The 17,521-nt window shown below is 34.6% G+C and overlaps 1 protein-coding gene across 1 annotated transcript in view; it reads right to left on the reverse strand.

The window, feature by feature from the left end:
- The window catches only part of LOC6031932, a 226,045-nt gene that overhangs the window by 111,617 nt on the left and 96,907 nt on the right, over positions 1-17,521 (reverse strand). The gene's annotated exons all lie outside the window — the stretch shown is intronic.

Below are 17,521 nucleotides of genomic sequence, written 5' to 3' on the forward strand. Positions count from 1 at the left end.
TCCAGTGAGGCCTTGAAGAGGGAAGGTACAGTCGAACTTCGTTTTTCATTTCATGGATGAAAACCAAACATTTGCGTTGCAAAGCGAGCGATTCTCTGAAAATTCAAGCAACATTTTTTTTATAATTCAATTTAGCTACAGCAAAAAAGTACAAACATATTTACTATGTGGTAATTTGGCAATAGTATGCCAAATAAAACTCTGTTATTGACCCTAATATTTTTAAGAATCTTGGTAATGTTATGAAACGGAATCGACGTAACACCTTATATGATGTGGCCCTCTTAAACCTTGCGGTTTCGTCAATGGATCCACAGGTGTGTATCGTTCTTTTTGCGACAAGACTCCGCCGCACGGGTCTCCTAAGTGTGACGATATGGCACGGGGAGAGGGCACCGAGTACCTATATTTACACATAGAATTTTTACGTCCACCTCGGGATTCGAACCAGCGACCTCTGGATTGTGAGTCCAGTGCGTGGTCCGATTGATTCACACAGGCAGACATATGCTATTCTTAGGCTTTTTCACAAAAAAACGTTATTTAATCCACCATAAGGTGGTTGGTGCCTTCCTCACATTCATGTTGTATTTTAGGTTGTATTTTGGTTGTATTTACAAATTAATTTAAGATTTGTTTTAATTTTTTTATTTTTTTTTTTCATTTAATTTTTTATAATTATTGTTTTTACCATAACAGCAATTTTCAATTTTTTTTACCAACTCTCCAAAATAAAGGAGAAAAGGGGGGCTGTTATTGAATTTAAAAGTCTTGATATGCCAACATTAGGTGCACGATGGAATTGCATGCTGTCCTCCTAGTCTTAGTAAACAATGTCTTTTGAGTTGTATATTTCAGTTAAAAGTTCGTGTAAATCTTTGTCCAGACAAAATGATGTATTCAGCAACATAACTAATACAGACTTTTTCCAGAAGAGACGCAGACACTGCTTAAGCAATTTGACAACTGCATGCTGCGCGACTCTCGCGCGTAGGCAAAAAGACCCAACCTTTGAGGTTATGCAAAAATCACCCTTTTTTGTAGCTACAAAAAAAATCATGGCATAACTTTAAAAGTACATCACTAAACAGAATAAAATTTAATAGGGTCTTATGGGACCCCAAAACGAACAGAATAAGGCGGATTCGGCCAAAATCGGTTCAGCCAGTTCTGAAATAATCGTGTGGAAAAAATCATGTCTAGACACGTCCCCACAGATATTTGTTAAGAATTTGATTCTGAGTCGATAGGTATACGTGCAGGTATCGAGTGATTTTATAGCCTTGCCTCAGTGAGGTGAGGAAAGCAAAAATTCACTAAATTGAATTTTCTCCATAAAATAATTAATTTTCGATGGCAAAAGTGATGTTCAGCAGTAAAATAAAACCTACACCTTTCTGCAGTAAGAAAGGCAAAAATGATCAAACTATTTACAAAACAATTTATTGGTTTCAGCGTTTGTAGTCCTTGTTTTGTTGAAAATATGCACTTCTGGAAAGAATCCAAAATTGTTTTCATTTGTAAGAAAAAGTGATCCGTATTGGAGATTTTATGGATAAATGGTTCTTTCTAAAAAAATACAAAAGACATTATAAATGTGAAGTTTATCGACACATTAGTCGAATGATCATAATAAAAGTATTCAAATAAAGGTTTAAAGTGAATCGTTATGTTCAATTATTTTTGAACATTGGCCAATCTGTAAACTGTTCCGAATATGTGAGGTGACGGTAAAATATGATAACAAATGTATTTTTTTCAAAGATGCTTTGAAATAAATTGGCAGAAGTGTAATAAATATGTATACAAAAATGCGTGCAAGTGCGTTATTTTCGAAAAATATTTTGGGACTTGCTTTACAAACTTTTTTTTTAAATTACATTGTTTACGTATTTAACAACTTTGCTGCATCGAAATGTTTTATAAACAAAAATGCAAATTGCATTTCAAAAGTTATATCTTAATGTTTACTGAGCAAAAACTTGGAATATTCTCGAAAACTAAACATATTTTAGCATTTCAAGGAATTGATGGATCATGCTTCAGAATACTGTTTTAAGTATCTCTATACCAAGTTTCAAAAGGTTTTCTGATGTTTTTTTCATCTTAATATATTTTATATTTGAAAATATTCGTATCGGATTTCAAATATGTTTTTTTTTATATTCAAAATTCGGTAAAAAAATCAGCTATGGTCCTTTTTAGAAAATACCAAATTTTCGGAAACTTTAACATTTTTTGTTTGAAAAAAACTTTCTGAAGGAAAGACAACCCTGAGCTGAGAAAATTTCTACTTTTTCTATTTGAGACTTCAAATTTGGGCCGAAAAGAAAAAAAATCTATTTGATGATTTTTGCAGAAGTCACGCTTAAAACAATGTTTATCAAAAAGATCAGAAAATTTCACACAAGTTGCATCTTTTTTTTCAATTGAAAATCGAATTTACAAGGTCAGATTCTAAATGACAGTTAGAAAAAATCATTTTCATCGATTCGAATTCTTAGTGAGGCTGTATCTAAAAACTAAATGTCCTAGTCTCAAAGAGAATATTTTCTCAGCATTTCAAAAATAATTTTTGAAGTCGCTTTTCTTCAAAGAAGTATTTTTAGAATGCAAATAAACGAAATATATTCAAAACTAAAAAATAATTTCAGAACGAAAAATTTTATCAAAAAAAAATATAAAGTACTTTCGGATTGCAATTTGAATTCAGAATTTAAAAATGATCTTAATATTTTTTTAAGTTTATGACATCTTTAAAAAAACACTTTAAAAAATCATATCTTCGGAACCAGATTTTGCACCCTCATGCAGTAGGGTAGAGTAGTCATCAATTAGACACGGGGAACAATGATAAAATGGCTCTCACAAGTCGTAGTTTCAACAAATCAGGCTCATATTTGGGGGAAAGGTGTATCTACTGGATACACGTCTGCTATAATAGTGGCTTTGTTTATGGACGCTCCCTTGAAAAGTTATTCATAAATGTTTGATTCTGGGGTGTAAAAGTAAATTATGGACAAAACATACTTTTTCGCTCGTAGGCTGCCATTTACACCAAAACTAATATTTTTTCAAATTTTTTTTGACGTTCCATAGGGATTGAGTTGGGCTACAATGTCCTTTTATTAGGTTTGACCAAAATTTGGAATATACCCAGAATCCAAGGCTGTCTCATTGTTCCCCACTCATTTTAGCCCATGAGTAACAATAAGACACTTTGATTTTTCTTCATTAAATATTTAAAAATCCATGTAAATCTTTTAAAACATAAATTGAAAGTGATTTTTGGCATATTTATAGAGTTCATTTAACCAAACATATAAAGTTATTTGGTATAAATATATGGATTTTACAAAATTTAAATACGTTTTAGTATAACTTTTGTTAATTAAAGTTTCATGTTGGCAAAATTGCTCTAAAATGTTCAAGGTAAGTCACCTGCTAAGGAACAATACAAAAACATGATGTTTTACTAGGAAAACAAATGATTTTCGTAGAGTGTCTCATTGTTTTCCAGCTGTCTCATTGTTCCTGCCAAGTGCGTCTACAATGAGACAGTTGAATAACTCTGGCTGTAGATGTCGGATCGATCTCATATTTTGGTCAATGTTACACACAAAACTTAAAACACACTAAAAGAAAGAAAATGCAACAAAAAGCTCATTAAAACATGCTGATGAAAAAATTAGAAAAATCTTTGAAAGTTGAAAACCAAAAGTGTCTCAGTGATAAAATGCTTGTTTTGAGAATTAAATTTTTAGTGATAAGGCCGTTGCAAATATTTTTTTAAATTTATGTCCCTGGACTGTTGCCAAAGTTTAGGGGGGTGGGCAAAAAAAAATTACAAGCCGTGACATTAACATTTGAATGAAAAAAGTGTTTTAAAAAGCATTTTACACCTGTTCAATTGTTTTGCAATTATTTTTTTTTTCAAATGTCTAAGTATCGGTGAAATCCCCCCCCCCCACCGTTTTTTGAGGGAACTATACAACGGAATTGCACAAAAAATCCAAATATTTTTTATCGATCCCAGACATGCTTAAGAGCGAGTTTTTCACCGATGTGAAACAGGTCGTATCGAGGTGCTCCGATTTGGATGAAACTTTCAGGGTTTGTTTGTCTATACATGAGATGAACTCATGCCAAATATGAGCCCTCTACGACAAAGGGAAGTGGGGTAAAACGGGCATTGAAGTTTGAGGTCCAAAAAACATGAAAAATCTTAAAATGGCTCGCATTTCCGTAAAACTTCATCAATTTCAACTCTCTTAGATGCATTCGAATGGTCTTTTGAAGCCCTTCAAAATGTGCTATAGACATCCAGGATTAGTTTGACTTTTTCTCATAGCTTTTGCAAATTACTGTTAAAAATGGATTTTTTTAAAACCTTAATAACTTTTCCCAACAGCCTCCAACACCCATACTCCCATAGGTCAAAAGTTAGGGAATTTCATGGACTATAAGCCTACGGTATTAACTTTTTGGCCAATCGCAGTTTTTCTCATAGTTTGACGATTTTTCTAGAACAAACATTTTACAACGTTAGTTTTTGCCCTGTAGACCGAGAAGACGGCACTTTTTGGTCTCAATTTTGTCATATTCGGAATCCTTGGACAATTTCACGTTAGTTAGAAGTATAAGATAAGATAAGCTGTAAGTAGGCCGAAGACACCAAATCGATAAAAAGTGCCAAGATATGGATTTTCATATTGTTTATGTACCCATTTTGTATGACCAGCCCCTCAAAATTGAATGGAAACTTATATGGAAAACATAACACTGATTTTCAATGTTTAAACATAAAACATTCGTGAAATTTTCCGATCTTTTCGAAAAAAATATTTTGAAATTTTTTAAATCAAGACTAACATTTTAAAAGGGTCAAACATTGAGTATAACGCCCATTTAAAATGCTAGTCTTGATTTAAAAAAATTCAAAATATTTTTTTTTTCGAAAAGATCGGAAAATTTCACGAATTTTTCATGTATTAGCAATTTGACCATTATTTGCTGAGATATGGTCATTAGAAAATGGTGGGTTGTTTTGGTGATATTAAGAAAACTTCAATTTTCGTATTTCTTTTTCTTAAAGCGGCTCTTTTTAGCAACCCGAGGTCCAATTTTCATTGTCTCTTAGACAATTTTATGGTAAATTTTCTGAAATAAAAAAAAAATTAGAAATGGTCACTCATGGTCACTATTTTTAAAAATTCAAAAACTGCAAATATTTCGCTAAAATCAAACTTTTGGTGGCTATATCTAGAAAACGGAGCCCTTTATCAAAAAATCTGCAAAGTACTTTTCGATTGCAAATTCAATTTTGCATTCAAAAAATAATGTCAAACTTGTTTTTGCATGTTACTTCGTTTTTTTCCAAAAATCACTTTTTTTCAAAAATTCATAACTCGGTGGCAAATTTTTTGACCATGTTTCTCTATGGCTCAAAAGTTGCGGATTTTTGTCCCCTAAAACATATCAAAAAATCTCGATAATAAAAAAATACGTATTTTGGGATATTGAAATTTAGTGAAAAAAAAGTTGAGAAAAAAATATGCAATTTTTTTTCCGTGTACCTATTTTTTCTCAAAAGTCCTCAACAATACCTACAACTTTGCCGGAGACACCAAATTGATCAGAAAATTCACTCAAAAGTTACAGCTGTTTGAATATTTACATACCATTTTTGTATGGGCAGCAGCCAAAATTGTATGGAGACTTGTATGGATGAACCAATCACACAAAATAGTTTATTTGCAAAAAATACAAGTAAAATCCATTTCAGGTTTTGGTAGAGAATTGCTCAAGTCGATTTTCGAAAACGGCTAGAACTGCTCTATTTTTGTTAGTAATAAAGACAAAACCTTCTCAAAAAATACATCGACAGTGTATGATATTGTTTCAATAATACAATTTAATTTAGATTACGTTCGGAAAATAAATTAAAAACCTCTGATCAAAGATAGGAAGAAATAAATTAGTTCGAATATCGTTGAATGGAATTATGGTCGAAAAATTAACTCACTAATTTTAAAATAAAATCGTTTTGATTTACAAATGAGTTTAAGTTTTAATAAATGAATCGATTTTTTTTATTAATTGTAAATAAAAATATCATTTAACATTTAAACCACACAACTCACAAGCCGACTGTCCCTTCTAAATGCCGCAAAGTTCGTTGGAATGTTTAATTTATCGTCAGAGTGGAAAACACAACACCACCCCCTCTGCCGGGCGCACTTTTTACAGTCCGACTGGCAAAGAGTGAACCTCTCAGCCTTTCTGGGCGGCGTTGGTCATGAACTTGGGGCGCACAATCTGAACAATTTTCAAATTCAAAACCACAATCTGTGGTGAGCTTTTTGTTGATTCGCTGAATTTCTTCCTCCCCCTGAGGCAGTTTGGTGATTGTTGGCAAACCATAAATTTTAGCATATTTTATTCATTATGAATGGCCATTTGGTTTTGCGGCCTGAGGTCGGAGGCCCTTCCTCCAAAAAATTGTGGGAGACGAGAGCAGCAGCTTTTCTTCTTCTCAAATTGGAATGTATGGTAATGTGTGGCTGTCTGAAGTTACAGCATAAAGCTCGAAGGAAGAAGAAGAAAAAGCAGATACAGTGTTCAATGAACCGTTTCTGGTGGGGTGATGTCTCCCCTGGGAGCAGTTTGCGAAAAGGGAGCCATTTTTTATATTTATTTTGTATTATTCCTCCCCCTCCCAACTCCCACCACCCCATCCAAAGTGACCTCTGGTGGGTGGATGTGATAACATAAAAATGAAAAATCACCACCGCCGTGCGGTCAATTTCGAGTCAGTCCAGAGAGAGAGGGCAGGAAGACTAACTTGGCAAACAGGGTGGAAGATTTGTAGCGAAATAAACGTCGGCCATCGAAGGCTAATGCGGTTCCAACAGGTCGTAAATACGGTGCCGTGAGGTTATGCTTTGCGGGGCATAAAGTTTTGCCATAAACTTTGCGAATAAACAGTACGCGAGACTGGTGGCGGAGGCTTGGCTTCTGATCACCGGAAAGGGTCGGGAAGAGGTTAATGATTTGTAGGGCTTGGAGTTGAAAATACTCATTTCTAGCGTTCACAAGTTTGCAAAATTTTTAAAATCTGTTTTTAAACTACGGTTATGAAGCTTTAAGCTATGTCAATCGAATTTATTTCTAAACGCATTTTCTTCTAATCTCATAAGCGATTATTAAACGCAAACAGCGTGACGTCAAACTCAGCCTCCGCAGAATCCTGTAAGAGCATTTCCCAAACCCACGTGTCCCCCCTCGAGGGAGCTCTTATCTTCTCCGAAAATACTCGTCGTGACAAAATTTGCGTAACCATAATCGAGGTTCGTCCTCCCACGCTGGTGCCACCATTTTTCCTCCGATCGAAGACCTTTCACTTCCATGAAACAAAACACTCGCAAAAAAATAGACAGAGAAACCGACAAACAACAACCCAAAAGATGAGTTAAACATTTCCTGGTACTTACCAGGCTTGTTGGGCTTCGAGAAAAAAACCGCCCATGAATCGTGTAATCGCCAGCAACCTTTCGTCGTGCCGAGTTAAGGTAACGTAACACGTGTTGCAATGTGGGTCTTCATGCGGTGTGTACTGCTGCACATTGAACTGAAGGTACACCATCCTGGGTGGTGAAAACTCAGTAGTGGAAAAGCTGGTGATTTCCAGTCTTTTTCAAGTTCAGAGCCCCTAAGAGTCCCGAATGTGCCAAATTTAACACCGTCAAAAACTTTAAGCACAAATCGATTTAATGAACCATTTGTAAGAAATCATTTAATTTTTTTTTTAAATTTAAGCAACTGAGTTTAGGATGCAAGAGTAAGTGAGTGAAAACGAAAGTGAATCTTCTTCCAGCTCTTTATGAAAGCAAAGTTAGAAGAAAATTGCAGTCACCATTGAGGAACGTGAGCATGGATGATATGTTGCAGTAGGAAAGACTGGGGAAAATCCATCAATTTATTTTGATATCCTACAAAATTGTGAAAAATAATATTGCTTCAGGAATGCAAAACATGAAGTATCACAACATTATTTATTGATTTTTTAAGGTATGCTTCTGAAACACAGTTGATTTTTTCTGTATTCGTGATTATGTTTTTCTTGAAGATTCCTTGCTAATACCGACGAGAGAATCTAGTCCCAAAGACGAATGTGCATAAGGCGTCATCCATAAAGTACGTACGCTCTTTGGGGGGGAGGGGGGGGGGGTTACCGAAGGTGTGACAAGCTGTGACGAAGGGGCGAGGGGGGTTTGCGAGATTGTGACGTCACGCTAGGTTTTTTTTATGATTGCATAATATTAATTTGAAATGTACACAATTAAATAAAATCCTTTAAAATTGTTTGCTTACTATTATTTAGAAGTACCATCATCAGAAGTGAGATTGGGTCATACAAATTTCTGCATTTTTGTATGACCCAAACTCACCCCCAGACCCAATGTCACCCCTGATGACGGTATCACATTATAATTTATTATATAGTCACATTTTTTTCAGCTGGAACTTCAATATTTTGCAAATTCTGCTTGATAAAAATAAATGTTTTGAAATCAGAGTGTTCATAAGAAAACTGCTCTAAATGATTTGAACTCATTAGGTAGTTACAAAGCTGTGAAAAACAGTTTTCATGGATGACGCCTAATATTTTGCAGAAAATCTAGCGTGAACTAAACTTACGTGATCTACGAGTGACATTAGGTCTGGGCCCCAGGATTTTTCATGACCAAATTTCACCCCCAAACCCAAACACAGTGTCGCCTAGGGTGGTCCAAATCCGGACTTTTTTGGGGCTACCCCCTGAAATCAAAGATTGATCCATCACTAGGCTAAATTGCAAATTTGAGCTCATTCTGACCACGGGAACCCCTCCCTCCAATCGTTTAAAGTTTGTATGGGAAAAATCGTCAAAATGTATGGAGAAAAGCAACTGTTTTACTTTTTTACCTGTGGAAGGTGCCATAATTATCCGATTCTTACCATTTCTCAAATGTAGAACCTTCATTAAATTTTGAACAACTTTCCCGAAGACACAATATTTTTAGGATTTTTTCCCGCGAAGTTATTAGCGCCCAAAACTGGCCATTTTTGCGCGGCCAGCTGTAAGGGGCTACCTAACAACGATGTTTAATTCCAATTCGTACACGCACGTGCTCTCTCTCAGGTTCAAACTCTCTCACGAGCTTGCTCGCCTGCCTGCCTGCCTGTTTGCCTACAAGCGTGCGCTGTTTCTCTGCTTGGACTTTTGTCGTCGTCGTCGTTTTCGTTTGCCGTCCGCTGCGCTGCGTTCCTGCATGTTTATTATAATTTTCAACTAAAATACCAGGTTTGTATTGAGATATAAAATCAAATGTAATATGTGAACAACAAAACGAAAAAAAAAACACAACAATAGATATCATATTATAAGAGCGTGTGAGAGAGAATACAAATTTGATGAATTAGTTCATCCATGAATCGTCATCTGTTCTGATCCAAACCTAATTGCAAACATTTTGGATTTTAATTTATCTGCTTTTGTTACAAGAAATACCATGCCTTCTATCGAATGGGAAAGTAAAACGTCGGTCCATTTGCGTAAAAGAGGATTTGGGTGACTCACCACACAAATCCTTCGGACGCCTAGAAATGAGCAGAAACTTGCAACAGAGCCCACAAAAGACCCGGGGGTTGTTAAAGTGGATTGCTTTGCTTTTTTTACATGAAATACCATGAAGTTTTTTTAGATAAAAAAGGAAGGAATTTTCTTTAGATTTTTTTAAAAACTGAATCCAAAGTGTATCTTAAAGGAAGGCCGCAACTGCAAGATCTGAAGGTTGTTAACGATTGTGCAGAAAGAGATGTTTCCTGAAACGAAAAATTTACAGGTAAACTGACAAAAAATGATAAACAGTTGCAATATTTGTTGCAGGTGGTCTAGGAACACAGATAGAAATTTCCAGAAAGAATAAAAAATAATTTTAGAGGGTATGAATGAAAATTTGCTTCAATAATTGTAAAATTGCCCTGATTTGTTCTGATTTGTACTAAAGTATATTTTTGTTAAAGCAAACTACCTAAAGGAACAACATTTGTATTACCTGAAGATTTTTTTCAAATAATTGAATCATTATCATGTTTCTTTAGCATATACGAAAAACTGCGTGTAGTGCTTGGAAAAACAAACAAACCCTGTTCACATGACATTTGCTGTATTTTTTTAATTGAGCCTAAACGGTCTTTTCTTTAAACTATTTTTTTCAGCGCAGTTTTTTATATTTTTAACATAATATAAGAAATTATATGCTAAATATGTCTCAAAACAATCCTGCTATTTTAGTTGAAAATTATAATAAACATGCCAGAAACGCAGCGCAGCGGATAGCAAACGAAAACGACGACGACGACAAAAGTCCAAGCAGAGAAACAGCGCGCGCTTATAGGTAAACAGGCAGGCAGGCAGGCGAGCAAGCTCGTGAGAGAGTTTGAACCTGAGAGAGAGCACGTGCGTGTACGAATTGGAATTAAACATCGTTGTTAGGTAGCCCCTTACAGCTGGCCGCGCAAAAATGGCCAGTTTTGGGCGCTAATAACTTCGCGGGAAAAAATCCTAAAAATATTGTGTCTTCGGGAAAGTTGTTCAAAATTTAATGAAGGTTCTACATTTGAGAAATGGTAAGAATCGGATAACTTTGGCGCCTTCCACAGGTAAAAAAGTAAAACAGTTGCTTTTCTCCATACATTTTGACGATTTTTCCCATACAAACTTTAAGCGATTGGAGGGAGGGGTTCCCGTGGTCAGAATGAGCTCAAATTTGGAATTTAGCCTAGTGATGGATCAATCTTTGATTTCAGGGGGTAGCCCCAAACCAGCTGTCATAAAGTGTTTTTGACTGTTTCAAAGTGTAAATAGCTCAAATAAAAGTGAGCAAGCAACTCTCCATTGTTGATACATCTGAAAATGTTGATTTAATAGCGGAAAACGGGAAAAGTGATGAGAATTGGTCGAATGGCTTAGAGTGATTAGAATGGGTATATTTCCATAAGAAGTTTGTCTATAAACTTCCCCCAGTTTTGAGTTATTTTCAGAAAATTTCCGGAAGATCCTATAAAAACAGATTTTTTTGCTACTTTACAGACTTTTCAAATGATCAGTTATTTTTTTCGAGGCGTTTTTTTTTAAATAATTTTCTTTTTTTTCTATTTATTAATTTTCTATTTTCTTAGTCTTCGTGCTGCTTTTTGTGATAAAATTATCCTGTTTGTCATAATTTTATTACTTATTTTCAATTTTTTTTAAAATGAATAATGTATTGAGAGAGTTTTTTTTTCCTGCCAAATTTATCATTATTTCCAAATCGTACTAAACTTGCAGGGCTGATTATTTTCCACTTAATTACTGTGTATTTGGGATTTCACAACTGATGTAGTTTTTGATGTTAAAAATAAAAATATATATCAGCAGTCCATCTATATTTTCATCATGCAGCATTTATTCATAAAATTGCAAGTATAGTCAATTTTATTTTACCGAATGTCGATATCTCAGCAACTATAGGTCCGATTTACAATGTTAAAACATAAAACATTCGTTAAATTTTCTGATATTTACGAAAAAAATATTTTCAAAAATTTAAAATCAAGACTATCACTTCAAACGGGCCAAACATTCAATATTACGCCCATTTTAAATGTTAGTCTGGATTTAATTTTTTTTAAATATTGTATTCGAAAAGATCGGAAAATTTTACGAATGTTTCATGTTTTAACATTGTAAATCGGAATTATAGTTGCTGAGATATCGACATTAGAAAATGGTGGGTTGTTTGGGTAAGACTTAGAAAACATCAATTTTCCTGTTTTTTAACCTTTGCATTGCAATATCTCAGCAACAAAGTTCAATAAAGCAAAATATAGAGAATTTTCTAAGCTTTTTAAATTATTTTTTAAAAGGTGGGAAAACATGGGTACTAATTTTAAAAATATGAAAAACTGCGACTATTTTCAAAAAATTACCTTAAAAGGGTTGTTATTTGAAAACGGTGCACTTTATCAAAAATTAACTACAGTACTTTTTGATTGCAAATTCGATTTTACATTGAAAAATGAAGTTGAAATTTTTTTGCGGACAATATTCGATTTTTTTTTAAATCTGTGTTGATTCAAAAAATCATAACTCGGTCAAAGATTTTTTGCCCATTCTGGAAATTTCAGAAAAGTTGGCATTTGATGTCCTCTAAACCATATCCAAATATAATAAATATTAAAAATAGTGTTTTTTTGCAAATCAAGTTTTAGTGACAAAAAGTTAAATTAAAAATCACCAATTTTTTTTTACCGTGTATCATTTTTTCAGTGTAGTCCATATCCATACCTACAACATTGCCGAAGACACCAAATCGATCATAAAATTCCTTCAAAAGATACAGATTTTTGAATTTTCACATATCATTTTTGTATGGACAGCTGCCAAATTTGTATGGAAAATTATATGGACAAATTAACGATGCAAAATGGCTTCTTTGGGCATACCGAAGGCACCAAAAAATTTTCAGTTGGATTAAAAAATACAAACAAAAAATCGAATGACCGAAATCTGAGAGAACTGCTCTTTTGCGAAATTCCAATGTACAGTACCGCAAATGATCTTTTTTCACGACATTTTTTCCGCTGGTTTTATAATTTTTTAAAAACTTATAATTGCTAGACAACTGGAAAACTTTAATATGCGTTTTAAAACATCATTTTTTATTCAATTGCTGAAAGCATGGCTAGTTATTAAAATTGTATTACTTTTTTTTTAATTTTTTTTAACTTTTGTAACCTAATAGGCAGTCAACACCTTGAATTAGAATAAAATTAGTTCGCAGAACACGCAGAACAAGAAAAAAAAATTAAACATTCAAATTTTCAAAGTCCCATCATTCGGATAATACGGCATGGTATGTATGATAAATCATGTAAGAAAAAAGTTCGACCCAACTCGATTTCTGAAACGAAAGATGAAAAATTATGCTCTTTCTCTGAAATGTTATTCTCGGAAAAATCAAATGTGAACGATAAATAGTTTAAAATTTTAAATTTATTGCAAAAGCCTCCTTAAGGAAGCACAGCAACCAGGGAAGTACGGACCCAATCCTGCAACAATCTGATTTAAAAACAGTCAAACATTCTTGTACAGTATTCTTCAGACCGTACGATGGGAAATGAATCGAAAATTATATTGATTGCTCCCGTAGTTTTGAAGATACAAAAAAATCTGTAGCAATAATTTGACGCGAAAGCTCTTATTGATGTGCCCCGTTAAATCCAACGATATCTACAGTGGACTCTCTCCGTGTCGATATTGAAGAGACCGTCGAGAGCGGGAGGTATCAAATTATAGAACAAAAAATCAAGGCATGTTGTTTGAAGGGAATGCAAATTTAATTGACAGATAGAGCAAAATTGATATAGAGAAGATCGCCAGCCAGAAAGTCGACTGTACATTGAATCATTTTGAAAGTACAGTTGAATCTCTGGTTGTCGAGCACAGTTTCTTCGATAAATCTTCCTGTTTCGATAAATCCTTCACTGCCTCTGTTCGCAAAAGTGTCCTATATGCATTTTAACCACTTTTGAGTTCCCAAATAAAATCGGCGTGCCTAACAACTAATTTCCCATATAGTGAATACTATTTGTGGTATAGTTCACTATACCACAAATTATTTGATTTTAACTACAGTCGACTCTCTGGCTGTCGATCTTCTCGATATCAATAATTATCCATCTATCGATGAATTCTTCAGTCCCTTCAATCTGCATACTTCAATTTTTTGCCTTGCTTGAAGGATCTCTTCCTCGACGGTTCCTTAGATTCTGTTTGCTTTAAAATTCTCTTCCGGTTGTCAATAATTTCACTTTCTCATGGCTTGCATAGGGGTCATTCCATCTGAAGCGGAACAGCATTTGAAAATTACCCTCTCCGATCCTGCTCAAATTTGGCTAAGCTGTTGATACTATCAAAACATGCAAGAATCCCGAATTTCATCCAAATCGGACCACCCCCTCCATTTTTGTACCTCCCCAAAAAATCGACTTTTTGGCGATTTTTGGCCAAACCTCCTAGTTTCAAACGGCGATAGCTCAGGAACCACAAATCTCAGAAGGTCGGTCTTGGACTCAATTTTGAAGGAAATTGGACGTAGAATCCATTTCCGTGATCAAAATGTTGATTAATTTATTTTTTCTACCTGTATTGCGCAATTGAAAACTTTAAACGGCCGTATCTCAAAACACCCCAACTTATTTTTTTTATTTGACCTCACTATCGTGTTCCCCGGCCAATTTTACATAAGAATCACCTATCGACAGAAATGAATATGTTTCGTTCCAGAGATATCGAATTTTAAAGTTTTGTGTTTTCGAGATTACCTGCATCAGCTTCATTCGCCGCATCTGCTAGAAGCACACAGGCGGGCTGATCAATAACTGCTACCTGGCCATTTGTTGAAATAATATTTCATCATAAATAATCTTCATCAAATTGAGCAAAAACTGTATAATACTGTAGGAAACTGAAGTTTAATCCAAATGTTTATCTGCTCAAAAAAATTAATGAAGTGAATTTCTGTGTTAACCCACTGGACAGAGCAATGACGACACACAGTAAAGGGCAGAATTGGATTCCGATGGAGCGAGAGGAAAATGCAATTCTCGGATTAGTTTTCAAAAAGCCGTAAGAGCCATTGTTAAACAAAGTCCTTTTTGCATCGGTATTCGACCTACTTACGAAAACCAATATCAAAATGCTCGAGATTGTTCATCTACACGTCCTTCAAGTGCCCCAAACTTAAAATAAATGAAATTTTGTTTCATTTTCTAGAAAAACGAAAATTAGTGTCAGAGGTCACAATGGCTCTTACGGCTTTTTAAAAACTCACCCGAGAATTAATCTTGTTAGTAACACTGAAAAATAAGTGCACGATACATTATTGAGTAAAAATATGAATTAAAATGAATAAAATTTGTTGATACGTTGTACTCTAGTGAAGGACGATCACAAAGAGTAGGAAAAGGATTTCTGGAATGTATAAAACTGAAAAATTTTAGAAAATCACAAAGTTTGATCTGCTGCAAAGCGGCTAATTCTCCAAATTTAGTTGCGATGATTTCGACACCGTCCGAACAACAGTGTTTTTTCATCTATCATTCTTGGATTCTTGGAACACAATACGGCTGCTGTCCTCACGTATAAGGATTTTTTTAATTTAATAAAATGGAGCTGGCTCACTATATAAAAATTGATTTAATATGATCAATCTAAACCATAAATCAGAATTATGGTAAAGTGTCAATAATAAACTATAATAATAATAATGGGTAATTCTCTACCAACTCACACGAAATCGGGAAAAGTTGCCCCGACCCCTCTTCGATTTGCGTGAAACTTTGTCCTAAGGGGTAACTTTTGTCCCTAATCACGAATCCGAGGTCCGTTTTTTGATATCTCGTGACGGAGGGGCGGTACGACCCCTTCCATTTTTGAACATGCGAAAAAAGAGGTGTTTTTCAATAATTTGCAGCCAGAAACGGTGATGAGATAGAAATTTGGCATCAAAAAGACTTTTATGTAAAATTAGACGCCCGATTTGATGACGTACTCAGAATTCCGAAAAAACGTATTTTTCATCGAAAAAAACAATAAAAAAGTTTTAAAAATTCTCCCATTTTCCGTTACTCGACTGTAAACAATTTTGGAACATGTCATTTTATGGGAAATTTAATGTACTTTTCGAATCTACATTGTCCCAGAAGGGTCATTTTTTCATTTAGAACAAAATTTTTCATTTTAAAATTTCGTGTTTTTTTCTAACTTTGCAGGGTTATTTTTTAGAGTGTAACAATGTTCTACAAAGTTGTAGAGCAGACAATTACAAAAATTTTGATATGTATACATAAGGGGTTTGCTTATAAACATCACAAGTTATCGCGATTTTACGAAAAAAAGTTTTGAAAAAGTTACTTTTTGCGTTTCTCTTTGTTTCGTCGTCCGTGTCTGTCGCGGGTGACCATGAACGGCCATGATCGATGACGACCAACTTTTTTAAAACTTTTTTTTCGTAAAATCGTGATAACTTGTGATGTTTATAAGCAAACCCCTTATGTATATATATCAAAATTTTTGTAATTGTCTGCTCTACAACTTTGTAGAACATTGTTACACTCTAAAAAATAACCCTGCAAAGTTAGAAAAAACACGAAATTTTAAAATGAAAAATTTTGTTCTAAATGAAAAAATGACCCTTCTGGGACAATGTAGATTCGAAAAGTACATTAAATTTCCCTTAAAATGACATGTTCCAAAATTGTTTACAGTCGAGTAACGGAAAATGGGAGAATTTTTAAAACTTTTTTAGTGTTTTTTTTCGATGAAAAATACGTTTTTTCGGAATTCTGAGTACGTCATCAAATCGGGCGTCTAATTTTACATAAAAGTCTTTTTGATGCCAAATTTCTATCTCATCACCGTTTCAGGCTGCAAATTATTGAAAAACACCTCTTTTTTCGCATGTGCAAAAATGGAAGGGGTCGTACCGCCCCTCCGTCACGAGATATCAAAAAACGGACCTCGGATTCGTGATCACGGACAAAAGTTACCCCTTAGGACAAAGTTTCACGCAAATCGAAGAGGGGTCGGGGCAACTGCTGTGTGAGTTGGCGGAGAATTACCCTAATAATAAAGCAGGTTTTGGGGTTTTTGCTGAATGGCACTATTTTGCTCCACTTCATTGATTTTTTTGAGCAGATAAACATTTGCGATTAAACTTCAGTTTCCTACAGTATTATACAGTTAGTTTTTGCTCAATTTGATGAAGATTATTTATGATGAAATATTATTTCAATAAATGGCCAGTTAGCAGTTATTGATCAGCCCGCCTGTGTGCTTCTAGCAGATGCGGCGAATGAAGCTGATGTAGGTAATCTCGAAAACACAAAACTTTAAAATTCGATATCTCTGGAACGAAACATATTCATTTCTGTCGATAAGTGATTCTTATGTAAAATTGGCCGGAGAACACGATGGTGAGGTCAAATAAAAAAAATAAGTTGGGGTGTTTTGAGATACGGCCGTTTAATGTTTTCAATTGCGCAATACAGGTAGAAAAATAAATTAATCAACATTTTGATCACGGAAATGGATTCTACGTCCGATTTCCTTCAAAATTGAGTCCAAGAACGACCTTCTGAGATTTGTGGTTCCTGAGCTATCGCCGTTTGAAACTAGGAGGTTTGGCCAAAATCGCCAAAAAGTCAATTTTTTGGGGAGGTACAAAAATGGAGGGGGTGGTCCGATTTGGATGAAATTCGGGATTCTTGCATGTTTTGATAGTATCAACAGCTCAGCCAAATTTGAGCAGGATCGGAGAGGGTAATTTTCAAATTTTCACTTTTTCGTGCACAGTTGAGATGGAATGACCCATAGACATTTTTCTTGGTGAAACGAAGCTTTGAAGGGTGTTTGACATTAGTTTGTTTTTTG

The sequence above is a fragment of the Culex quinquefasciatus genome, chromosome 2 (assembly GCF_015732765.1).
Source record: "Culex quinquefasciatus strain JHB chromosome 2, VPISU_Cqui_1.0_pri_paternal, whole genome shotgun sequence".
Classification (NCBI taxonomy): domain Eukaryota; kingdom Metazoa; phylum Arthropoda; class Insecta; order Diptera; family Culicidae; genus Culex; species Culex quinquefasciatus.